This window comes from Somniosus microcephalus, unplaced genomic scaffold, assembly GCF_052327205.1.
Source record: "Somniosus microcephalus isolate GS21.2 unplaced genomic scaffold, FLI_Smic_1.0 unresolved_chr3, whole genome shotgun sequence".
Classification (NCBI taxonomy): domain Eukaryota; kingdom Metazoa; phylum Chordata; class Chondrichthyes; order Squaliformes; family Somniosidae; genus Somniosus; species Somniosus microcephalus.
In genome coordinates this window covers 68534630-68546619 of record NW_028225181.1, presented here as the reverse complement: position 1 = coordinate 68546619, position 11990 = coordinate 68534630, and the positions used below count along the sequence as shown (strand labels likewise).

Genomic DNA, 11990 nt, shown 5'->3' with positions numbered 1-11990 from the left:
TCTGCTTACTAATAATTGAATTTCAAGGCCGAGTATTAGTTTGATTTTGTCCCTTTCCTCAGATCCCCAGTTCGAGGGCTGTGTGCTTAGTTTGGAGATTTTCCTCACTGTAAATTTCCGGCCTGCTGAGACTCCCCCATTTTCACTGCTCTGGGCGGAAATGCGCCATTTTCTGTACGGAGTTACTAACCGGAGCAGTGACCCTGTGACCCTCCCTCGCTGTGATCTAAACTCGGGGCTGAGCAGCCGCTGTAGGGCCGGGTGCTGAATGGAGCCAAGTTCCCTCAGTCAGAGAGCGGGCCCTGTAACCCGGGCAACCAGCCTGTTTCTGACCCTCACTCACCGATCAACCCGCGCCACCCGGCACTGCGCCTGCGCGGAACAAGGGAGCGGCACTGCGCCTGCGCGGCACGGCAGCGGCGCGTCACTGCGCCTGCGCGGGGGAGAGAGAGAGAGAGAGAGAGAGAGAGGGAGAGAGAGAGAGAGAAAGAGAGAGAGCGAGAGAGAAAGGGAGCAGCACTGCGGCTGCGCGGGAGTGCGAAAAAGGGAGCGGCACTGCGCCTGCGCGGGAGAAAGAAAGAGAGCGGCACTGCGCCTGCGCGGAACAGCGATGTCGCACGAACGCATCACTATCGCTCCCACTGGTGGGAGAACTACATCGGAACATATCAGTGTTAATATGTTCCTATGTAGTCCTCCCAGCACTGGGAGCGATATTGATGCCTTCCTGCGACATTGCTCTTCCGCGCAGGCGCAGTGCCGCTCCCTTTCTCTACCGCGCAGGCGTGGTGCCGCATCCTTTGGCTCCCTCTCCCGCGCAGGCGCAGTGCCGCTCCTTGCACTTCCGCGCAGGCGCACTACCGCTCACTTACTCCCTCCCGCGCAGGCGCAGTGCCGCTCCCTTTCTCCCTCTGCTGCGCAGGCGCAGTGCAGCTCCAGTTTTCTCTCCCGCGCAGGCGCAGTGCTACTCCCGTTCTCTCTCCCACGCAGGCGCAGTGCCGCTCCGCTGCCGTCCCGCGCAGTGCCGGGCGGCGCGGGTTGATCGGTGAGTGAGGGTCAGAAACGGGCTGGTTGCCCGGGTTACAGGGCCCGCTCTGTGACTGAGGGAACTAGGCTCCATTGAGCACCCGGCCCGACAGCGGCTGCTCAGCCCCGAGTTTAGATCACAGCGAGGGAGGGTCACAGGGTCACCGCTCCGGTTAGTAAATCCGCACAGAAAATGGCGCATTTCCGCCCAGAGCAGTGAAAATGGGGGAGTCTCAGGAGGCCGGAAATTTACAGTGAGGAAAATCTCCAAACTAAGCAGACAGCCATCGAACTGGGGATCTGAGGAAAGGGACAAAATCAAACAAATACTCGGCCTTGAAATTCAATTATTAGTAAGCAGATTAAAAGTCTACATTACATTATTTCACGCTTTCAATATTGTTCTTATTTTCTGATCTGCCACAAATAGATCTCCCGGTGAATGATGGTGTGATTGAGGAAGGTGCTCAGCTCGAAGTAAACAGGGATTGCAGACTGAGGAACAACAGCAGGTGAACCAGCACAGGATTGTGAGCACCAACCGGAGAGAACCCTTCCGATTCAAAGAGCTTCCAGAGATCGACTGGGGAAAAAGGTAAGAGAAAGTCCCATTGACTCAGATACACACTGGTCCTGGAGATGGACCGGGGAGAAAGGTCAGAGAGAGTCCCATTGACTCAGATACACACTGGTCCAGGAGATGGACTGGGGAGAAAGGGCAGAGAGAGTCCCATTGACTCAGATACACACTGGTCCTGGAGATGGACCGGGGAGAAAGCTCAGAGAGTCCAATTGACTCGGATACACACTGCACCTGGAGATGGACTGGGGAGAAAGGTCAGAGGGAGTCCCATTGACTCAGATACACACCGGTCCTGGAGATGGACTGGGGAGAAAGGTCAGAGAGAGTCCCATTGACTCAGATACACACTGGTCCTGGAGATGGACTGGGGAGAAAGGTCAGAGAGTCCCATTGACTCAGATACACACTGATCCTGGAGATTGAACCTCCCACACTCGCCCCCTGACCCTCCCGCACTCACCCCTGACCCTCCCGCACTCACCCCCTGACCCTCCCGCACTAGCCCCCTGACCCTCCCGCACTCGCCCTGATGGGGCTCTTCTCAAGTAAACCAAACGGTGCAATAAAACACCCCCAGAATCAAGGCCCTGCTCCTGACGAAGGTGTTCAGGCCCCAGGAACCAGTACAAGTGAGCAAAGTCAGGGTCAAGGCCGTGCTCCTGGGGAAGGTGATCAGGCCCCAGGAACCAGTACAAGTGAAGCGACTCCTTCTCCCGGAGATTTAGCAAACGTGAATACTCAAGTGTTGACCAAAAATCAGGTTAGTAATATTAATCAAGGAATCAATTTCTGCTGTAAGGAGAGATGATTCCTTAGCAGGTTCCTCTAATGAGGCCATATGGGTAGAACTTAAAGACAAAAATGGGGAAAGCACTTTGCTGGGAGTGTACTATAGGCCCCCAAACAGTAAGGGGGAGATAGAGGAACAGATATGTAGGCAAATCTCAGAGAAGTGTAGAAATAAGAGGGTAATAATTGTTGGGGATTTCAACTTCCCCAATATTAACTGGGATAGTCAGAGTGTGAAAGGCTTAGAGGGTGTGGAATTCTTAAAGTGCATCCAGGAGAGCTTTTTCAGCCAACTTGTAGAAAGTCCTACAAGAGAGGGGGCGGTTCTGGACCTAATTCGAGGGAATGTAGCAGGGCAAGTGGTTGAAGGGTTAGTAGGAGAGCATTTTGGTGACAGTGACCATAATTCAGTGAGATTTAAAGTAGTTATGGAAAAGGACAAAGATGGACTGGAAATAAAGGTTCTAAATTGGGGGAAGGCCGATTATAATATAAGGCAGGATCTGGCCAAAGTGGACTGGGATCAGCTACTTGTAGGAAAATCCAAATCAGAGCAGTGAGAGTCTTTCAGAAAGGAAATAGAGAGAGTACAATGCCAACATGTTCCCGTAAAGGTAAAGGGTGGGACCAACAAGCCCAGGGAACCCTGGATGTCAAGGGACATACAAGAATGGTTTAGGAAAAAAAGGGAGGCTTTTGGCAGATACAAAGGACTAAAAACAGTGGAAGCCCTAGAGGAGCATAGAAAGTGCAGGGGTGTACTTACAAAAGTAATTAGGAGAACGAAGAGGGGTCATGAAAAAACACTGGCAGGCAAAATAAAGGAAAATCCCAAGGTGTTTTATTAGTATATTAAGGGCAAGAGGATAACCAGGGAAAGAGTAGAGCCCATTAGGGACCAAAGTGGCAATCTGTGTGTAGAGCCAGAAGATGTAGGTGAGGTTTTAAATTAATATTTTGCATCTGTGTTCACTATGGAGAAGGACGATGCAGGCATAGAAATCAGGCAGGGGGATTGTGATATACTTGAACAAATTAGCATTGAGAGGGAGGAGGTACTAGTGGTTTTAGCGGGCTTAAAAGTGGATAAACCCCCAGGCCCAGACGAGATGTATCCCAGCCTGCTCTGTGAGGCAAGGGAGGAGATTGCAGGGGCTCTGACACAAATTTTCAGAACCTCTCTGGCCACAGGGGAGGTGGCAGAGGACTGGAGAACAGCTAACGTAGTACCATTATTCAAGAAGTGTAGTAGTAGGGATAAACCAGGGAATTACAGGCCAGTGAGCCGAACATCAGTGGTAGGGAAATTATTGGAAAAAATTCTGAGGGACAGAATTAGTCTCCACTTGGAGAGGCAAGGATTAATCAAGGATAGTCAGCATGGCTTTGTCAGCGGGGAGATCATGTCTGTAAAGTCTGTGTGTTCTAGTTGTAATTAATAACACACAGGGTACAAGATTAAAGTTGAACCGGTCTTTACTGGTTGGAGTTCAGGACTATCTGAAATACAATCTTACTACACAGTGCTTATATACCGGTGGTCACCACCGGTACTACGTATACAGCAGCCAGAGAAAGTAGTACATCTCTTAAGGGGGAACAGGTTACATACACCACAATCCTCCCTTTGTAGCTTAATAGTCATATCCCCATTTAACATAACATCATAACATATATACATATATATAACTTCAGGTATAAACAGTTCAAAGGTTCAGTCTCTCAGGAGGCCTTCAGATTCGGTCTAGATAACGCCTTTCAGTGGTCTCTGATTCTTGTTGCTGAGGTGACTCTGCTTGTTGGTTTCCTATGTATTGGACGTCATCATCAGGTACAGTCCTTGCCGAGGTAGATGCTTCAGGTTCATTAACATCTTCCACAGTTGTCTCTGTCGCAACCATGGGTTCGACCCTTGCTCTTGATTCTACCAGTTGATCCGCATGACGCCTTATCACATTGTTACCAATATCTACTGTGTACATCAGAGGTCCTTGTCTGGCCCGAATTGTTCCGGGCTGCCATTTTTCGTTTCCATAGCCCCTTGCCAACACTGGTTGTCCTACTTCGAAACTTCGAGTGGACTTGTTATTAATATACCGGAACTGTTTGTTTTCCACTTCCCTCCGCACATTTGGTTTTAACAAGTCCAACCTGGACCGCAACCTCCTGTTATAAAACATCATGGCAGGACTTTGGTTAGTCACTGCATGAGCGGCGTTTCGATACGCCATTAGGAAATTGTCCACCTTGTGCTGTAGCGGAATCTGGTCATCGTTCATGGCCTTTATTGCCTTTTTGAATGTTTGGACAAATCTCTCGGCCAACCCGTTTGTCGCCGGATGATATGGGGCAGAGGTATAATGTTTCACCCCATTCTTCTTTAAGAATTTTTGGAATTCTTCCGACACGAACTGTGGTCCGTTGTCCAAACAGATCTGTTCTGGCAATCCGCTCCTTGCGAATATTGTTCTTAACACCGCAATTGTCTTTTCTGAAGTAGTGGTATTCATCTTGATCACTTCTGGCCATTTGGAATGTGCGTCCACCGCAATTAGGAACATGGAGTCCATGAATGGACCAGCAAAGTCAATATGTACGCGTTGTCATGGGGCTGAAGGCCATTCCCATGGGTGTAGTGGTGCGATCGGAGGTGCATTTTGCACTTTTTGACACCCAGCGCAGCTTTTCGTCAACTCCTCTATCTGTTGGTCAATACCCGGCCACCATACATAAGCCCTAGCAAGACTTTTCATCTTAACTCCCCCCAGATGACCTTCATGCAGTTCTTTTAGAACTCTTTCCCTTATCTTGGGAAGAATAATCACTCTTGTCCCATACATCAAAGTACCATGGCAGACGGACAGCTGGTCTCGCCTTGCCGAGAATGCCGGTAACAGAGGATCACCACGTGTTGGCCATCCTTTCACTGTCACCTCGTAGACTCTGGACAGTGTCGGGTCATTCCTGGTTTCTCTTTCAATACTTGCATTGGTGACTGGTAAACACTCGATGATGGTCGAATGAAATAACTCAACAGGGTCAACTTTCGTCGTTTCTTCTTCTTCAGGTAGTGGCAGGCACGACAGCCCATCAGCATTGCCATGCTGCTTCGTACCTTTGAATTCTATTTGGTATTGATGTGCCCCTAGGAAAAGGGACCATCTCTGGAGACGCTGTGCTGTCATCACTGAAACACCCTTCTTAGGGTTAAAAATGGATACCAACGGCTGATGGTCTGTCAGAAGTGTGAATTTTTGGCCCTGCAGGTAATGATTAAACTTCTTCACTCCCCATACAAGGCTGAGAGCCTCCCTATCGATCTGCACATAGTTGCGCTCAGCGGAGGTCAATGATCTGGATGCAAACGCGACTGGCCTTTCCGTGCCATTTGGCAACTTGTGTGAGAGTACTGCCCCAATACCATATGGAGAAGCATCACAAGCCAACCGAATAGGCAGTGTCGAGTTGAAGTGAGCCAACACTTCCTCTGAGGTGATCAATTCTTTGCTTTTGCGAAATGCCTTCTTACAGTTTTCGCTCCATTCCCATGGTACCCCCTTCTGTAAAAGAGCGTTTAGCGGGTGCAGTACCGTGGATAGATTTGGTAGAAATTTATGGTAATAGTTAATCAATCCTAGAAACGACCTCAACTGAGAGACATTATCCGGAGCGGGAGCCTTTACAACTGCCTCTATCTTGTCAGGAGACTTATGAAGCCCCTCCCGGTCAATGACATGACCACAGTACGAGATCCGCTTCTGGAAGAACTCACATTTCTGCCGATTAACTCTAAGTCCATACTCTTTCAGCCTGTTGAGCACCAGTTCCAAGTTTGCGAGGTGTTCTTCATCACAATCACCTGTAATCAGAGTATCGTCCAGGTAACATTGTGTGCCTGGAATTCCCTGTAATACCTGCTCCATGGCCCTCTGCCAAATTGCTGGAGCCGATGCCACTCCAAAAACCAGTCTATTGTACCGGTACAAACCTCAATGCGTGTTGATCGTGAGGTATTGGCGTGACTCTTCTTCAACCTCCATCTGCAAGTACGCCTGCACCAGGTCTATCTTGGTGAAGTGTTTCCCGCCAGACAACGAAGCAAAAATATCCTCAATCCGCGGAAGCGGATACTGCTCCGTGTGAAGCACCGGATTAATGGTGATTTTGAAATCTCCACAGATGCGAACCTTCCCTGGTTCTCCTGGCTTGTTGCTCGAAGGACGTTTCATAACGGGAACAATGAGCATAGCCCACTCACTCCAATCTACCTTAGACAGTACACCTGAATGTTCTAGCGCTTCCAGTTCCGCTTCTACAGTAGGTCGTATTGCATAGGGTACCGGTCTGGATTTAAAACATTTTGGTTGTGCATGTTCATCAATCTTGATGTTTGCCGTAATTCCTCTCAGTGTTCCCAGTCCCTGCTGGAACACCTCTTTAGCATCATCCAATATTCTGGACAATCTTTTAGGTTTGACATCTGTTTCCCCGGAATCTACCGTTAGTGCCTTCAAGGAGTGCCAGTCCATATACATTTTCCTAATCCACTCCCGTCCCAGTAGTGGTGGACCTCCTTCAGGTAGCACATATAAGTCCATTACTTGGCTTTCTTCGCCCTTGTGGACCACTTTTACCTCTATCTTTCCGACGGGGTACACTCTTTGCCCCGTGTATGTTTTCAATATAATCTCCGTATCCCGTAGGGGAATATGTTGGAATAACCTTTTGTAATCTTTCTTATTCATGACCGTCAATGCCGATCCAGTGTCCAATTCCATCTTTACTTGGACTCCTGCTATCTGAAGGGTGACCCAAATTGTCTGGAGAGCTGCATCCTTACCAACGTTGTGTACTCTTAAGCTACCCAGTTCATTACTGCTAGCGTCTGAATCTGACTTCTGTTCGGTCGAACTGTTCTTTGTCACCTTGTGTACCTTTATGTATTTTCCTTGCGATGACTTTTTGTTGCTGGTCTTCTTTCCTGACCGGCATACTTTAGCTATGTGGCCAAGCCTGCCACATGTTCTGCATTCTTGGTTTTTAAACCAACACTGGTTCTGATCATGCGTTGTCTTTCCGCAACGATAACATTTTACAGTACTCAAACCCAATTTATTTGTACTGAGTTCCGGTGACCATAGCTGCATTACTGCCGTGCCTCTCGCTGCGGCTTCGTGTGCTGCTGCCATAGTGACCGCTTTCTCAAGCGTCAGCTCATTCTCCTCGAGCAATCGCTTTTGTGTATCTTCTTTTAATAAACCACACACAAATTTATCTCATAGCGCCTCTGTCAATCTCATTCCGAATTGACAGTACTTTGCTAGCTTACGCAATTCCATTAAATATTCAGCATTGCTTTCATCCTTCAGCTGCCTTCTGCTGTAAAATTTAAATCGTTCCGCTAGCATCAGCGGCGTGGGGTTTAGGTGATTTTTCAGGACAGTAACAATCTCCTCGAACGTCTTATCCGCCGGTTCATCTGGTGAACAAGGTGTTTCAATTGCCCGCATGTCTTCGCACCCATTAAGTTTAATAATGTTAGTGCTTTCTCTGCATCTGGGATTTTATTTGCTTTACAATAATTTTGTATGCGTTCTACATACATAGCCCAATCTTCGATGTCGCTATGAAAGGTGTTAATGTTCCCATGTTTAGGCATCATTGCAATTTAATTTATTTTTATTTTTATCCAAGATACATAGATACATAGATACATAGAAGATAGGAGCAGGAGTAGGCCATTCGGCCCTTCGTGCCTGCTCCGCCATTCAATGAGATCATGGCTGATCCTTTAATTCAGTATCCCGTCCCCGCCTTCTCTCCGTAACCCTTAACCCCTTTTGCCCGTAGAAATATATCTAATTCCCTCTTAAATATATTTAATGAGCTGGCGTACACTGCCCTCTGTGGCAATGAGTTCCACAGGTTCACCACTCTCTGAGTGAAGAAATTCCCCCTCATCTCTGTCCTAAATGGTTTAGCCCTTATCCTTAAATTATGTCCTCTAGTTCTGTTCTCACCCGCCAAGGGAAACATTCCTTCTGCATCCAGTCTGTCTAGACCTGTCAGAATTTTATACACTTCTATGAGGTCCCCTCTCAATCTTCTAAACTCCAGTGTGTACATCCCTAAACTACATAGTCTCTCCTCATAGGTCATTCCCGCCATTCCTGGTATCAGCCTGGTGAATCGCCGCTGCACCCCCTCCATGGCAAGAACATCCTTCCTCAGATGAGGCGACCAAAACTGTACACAGTACTCGAGGTGTGGTCTCACCAGTGCCCTGTACAGCTGCAGCAAGGTATCCCTGTTCCTGTATTCTAACCCTTTTGCTATGAAGGCCAGCATACCGTTTGCCTTCTTGACCGCCTGTTGCACCTGCATGCTCGCCTTCAGTGACTGGTGTACAAGAACACCCAGGTCTCTCTGTACTTCCCCCTCTCCCAATCTATTGCCATTTAAATAATAATTTGCCCTCCCGTTCCTGCACCCAAGGTGGATAACTTCGCACTTGTCCACATTATAGTGCATCTGCCATTTATCCGCCCAATCGCCCAGTCTGTCCAAATCGCTCTGGAGCTTCCTGGTCTCTTCCTCTGAGCCCACCCCCCCTCCTAGTTTAGTGTCGTCTGCAAATTTGGAAATGCTGCATCCGACTCCCTGATCCAGGTCATTAATGTAAATTGTGAACAGCTGGGGGCCCAGGACAGATCCCTGTGGTACCCCACTTGTTACTGCCTGCCATTCAGAAAATGAGCCGTTTATTCCAACTCTCTGTTTTCTATCTGACAGCCAGTTCCCTATCCACGCCAATACTTTCCCCTTTATCCCATGAGCCTCAATTTTCCATGCTAATCTTTTATGTGGGACCTTATCGAAGGCCTTTTGGAAGTCCAGGTACACCACATCTACTGGCTCTCCCCCATCTATTCTACCAGTTACTCCCTCAAAAAATTCCAATAGATTAGTCAAGCACGATTTACCCTTTGTAAATCCATGTTGACTCTGTCCTATCCTGTCCCCATTTGCTAAGTGCTCCGCTATTTCATCCTTAATGATGGACTCCAGCATTTTGCCCACAACTGATGTAAGGCTTACAGGTCTGTAATTACCTGCTTTTTCCCTACCCCCCTTTTTGAATAGTGGGGTAACGTTAGCTACCCTCCAATCCATGGGCACTGTTCCCGAGTCTAATGAATTCTGAAAAATCATCCTTAGTGCATCCGCTATCTCTAGGGCCACCTCCTTCAGTACCCTAGGATGCATGTTATCAGGCCCTGGGGATTTGTCCACCTTCAATCCCTTTAGCTTCCTTAACACCATATCCTTAGAGATATTGATTTGCGTCAGTTCCTCCTTTGCCAATGTCCCTATTTTTCCCGATATCCCAGGGAGGTTTTTTGTGTCTTCCTTCGTAAAGACTGACCCAAAGTATGCATTTAGTTGATCTGCCATTTCCTTATTTCCCATTATATATTCCCCCGTATCTGACTGCAATGGACCAACTTTGGTTTTCACCAGTCTTTTCCTTTTGATATACTTATAAAAGCTTTTGGAGTTAGTTTTTATATTTTCCGCCAGCTTGTTTTCGTAAGCTATTTTGCCCCTCTTGATTATGCCCTTTGCCCTCCTTTGCTCTATCTTAAACTGTTCCCAATCTTCCGCTCTGGCGCTTTTTTTGGCTATTTTATACGCCCTATCTTTGGATTTTATGCTGTCTCTAATTTCCCCTGTTATCCACGGTTGAGTCACCTTTTTAGATTTCCTTTTATGCCAGATTGGTATAAACAATTTTTGCAATTTTGTCATTCTATCTTTAAATGTTTGCCATTGTTTATCTACCTCCAGTCCTCCCAGGAACGTTGTCCAATCAGACCTACTCAGTTCCCGTCTCATGGCATCATAATTCCCCTTGTTTAAATTCAGGACCTTAGTCTCTGAGTCAATTTCTTCGCTCTCCATTTCGAGTGAGAAATCGATCATGTTATGATCGCTCTGACCCAAGGGTCCCCGTACAACAAGATTACTGATTAGTCCCTTCTCATTGCACAGTACCCAGTCCAATATAGCCTGTTCCCGAGTTGGTTCCTCGACATATTGATCCAGATAACCATCCCTTAAACACTCAAGGAATTCCTCCTCCTCATTATTTTTACTGATTAGGCTAGTCCAATCTATATGTAAGTTAAAGTCACCTATGATGACAGCTGTGCTCTTATTGCACGCTTCTCTAATTTCCCTCGTGATGCCCTCCCTAACCTCTATTTTACTATTTGGAGGCCTATATACCACTCCTATTAATGTTTTTCGCCCCTCGCTATTTCTTAGCTCCACCCATATAGATTCTGTATTAACTGAGTTAATATCCTTCCTTTCAATCCGCGCTCTTGTCTTCGTCCTCCACCTACAAAATGGTGGTTTTCCCGTGCTTGGCAGTCTTCACCCTTCCCCCGACGCTGTCTCCGCTTCACCGCGGCTCTCGCACCTTCAGTTGCCCCCAGACGCTGCGCCTTTTTAGCCCGAATGCGGCCCGGCCCTTATCACCAGCCACGATCGATGCCCCCGCGCTGCGCCTTTCGGCCCGAATGCGGCCCGGCCCTTATCTCCGGTCGCGATCGATCTCACCGCCCTTATTCCTCCGTCTTCCCTCCCCATCTGTACAGCCAACGCGGCCAATTTTCTGGTCGCGTCGCTGCCCGGCTTACCCACTACCGAGGTAGAAAGAAGATAGCTGACAGCCGCTGATGGAGGCTTCGAGTTCAGGATGTCTTCTGCACTCTGGTTTCTCGATGTCTGCCGCGCGACGTGTCTTCCAGCAGGGTGATGAGGGTGGAAACCTCTCTTCGACGTCCGTTCTGTGGATGAAGCCGCCGTGGATATAACTGCCGCAGGGTAAGAATCTGACTCGTCGCCACTGTAAAGTCTGTGTGTTCTAGTTGTAATTAATAACACACAGGGTACAAGATTAAAGTTCAACAGGCCTTTACTGGTTGGAGGTCAGGACTATCTGAAATACAATCTTACTACACAGTGCTTATATACCGGTGGTCACCACCGGTACTACGTATACAGCAGCCAGAGAAAGTAGTACATCTCTTAAGGTGGAACAGGCTTAAGTTCTCTTAAGGGGGAACAGGTTACATACACCGCAATGTCTAACCAATTTGATTGAATTTTTCAATGGGGATGACTAGGTGTGTGGATGAGGGCAGTCCAGTTGATGCAGTCTACATGGACTTCAGTAAGGCTTTTGACAAAGCCCCACATGGGAGACTGGTCAAGAAGGTAAGAGCCCATGGGATCCAGGGCAATTTGGCACATTGGATCCAAAATTGGCTTAGTGGCAGGAGGTAGAGGGTGATGGTCAAAGGTTGTTTTTGTGACTGGAAGCCTGTGTCCAGTGGTGTACCACAGGGTCTGGGTCCTTTGCTGTTTGTAGTGTACATCAATGATTTAGATATGAATGTAGGAGGTATGATCAGTAAGTTCGCAGATGACACGAAAATTGGTGGAGTGGCGAGGAGGGAAGCCTCAGGCTGCAGGAGAATATAGACGGGTTGGTTAGATGGGCAGCACAGTGGCAAATGGAATT

General features: G+C 47.9%; 1 protein-coding gene across 1 annotated transcript in view; it reads left to right on the top strand.

Annotated features, from left to right (window-relative positions):
• The first annotated feature begins 8429 nt into the window (after nt 1-8429).
• The window catches only part of LOC147091880 (uncharacterized), a 69074-nt gene continuing 65513 nt past the window's right edge, over nt 8430-11990 (top strand). The window contains exons 1-2 of the mRNA XM_085976911.1: nt 8430-8699; nt 11062-11290. The gene's annotated coding sequence lies outside the window, so the exon portion shown is untranslated. The remainder of the gene's footprint in view (nt 8700-11061; nt 11291-11990) is intronic.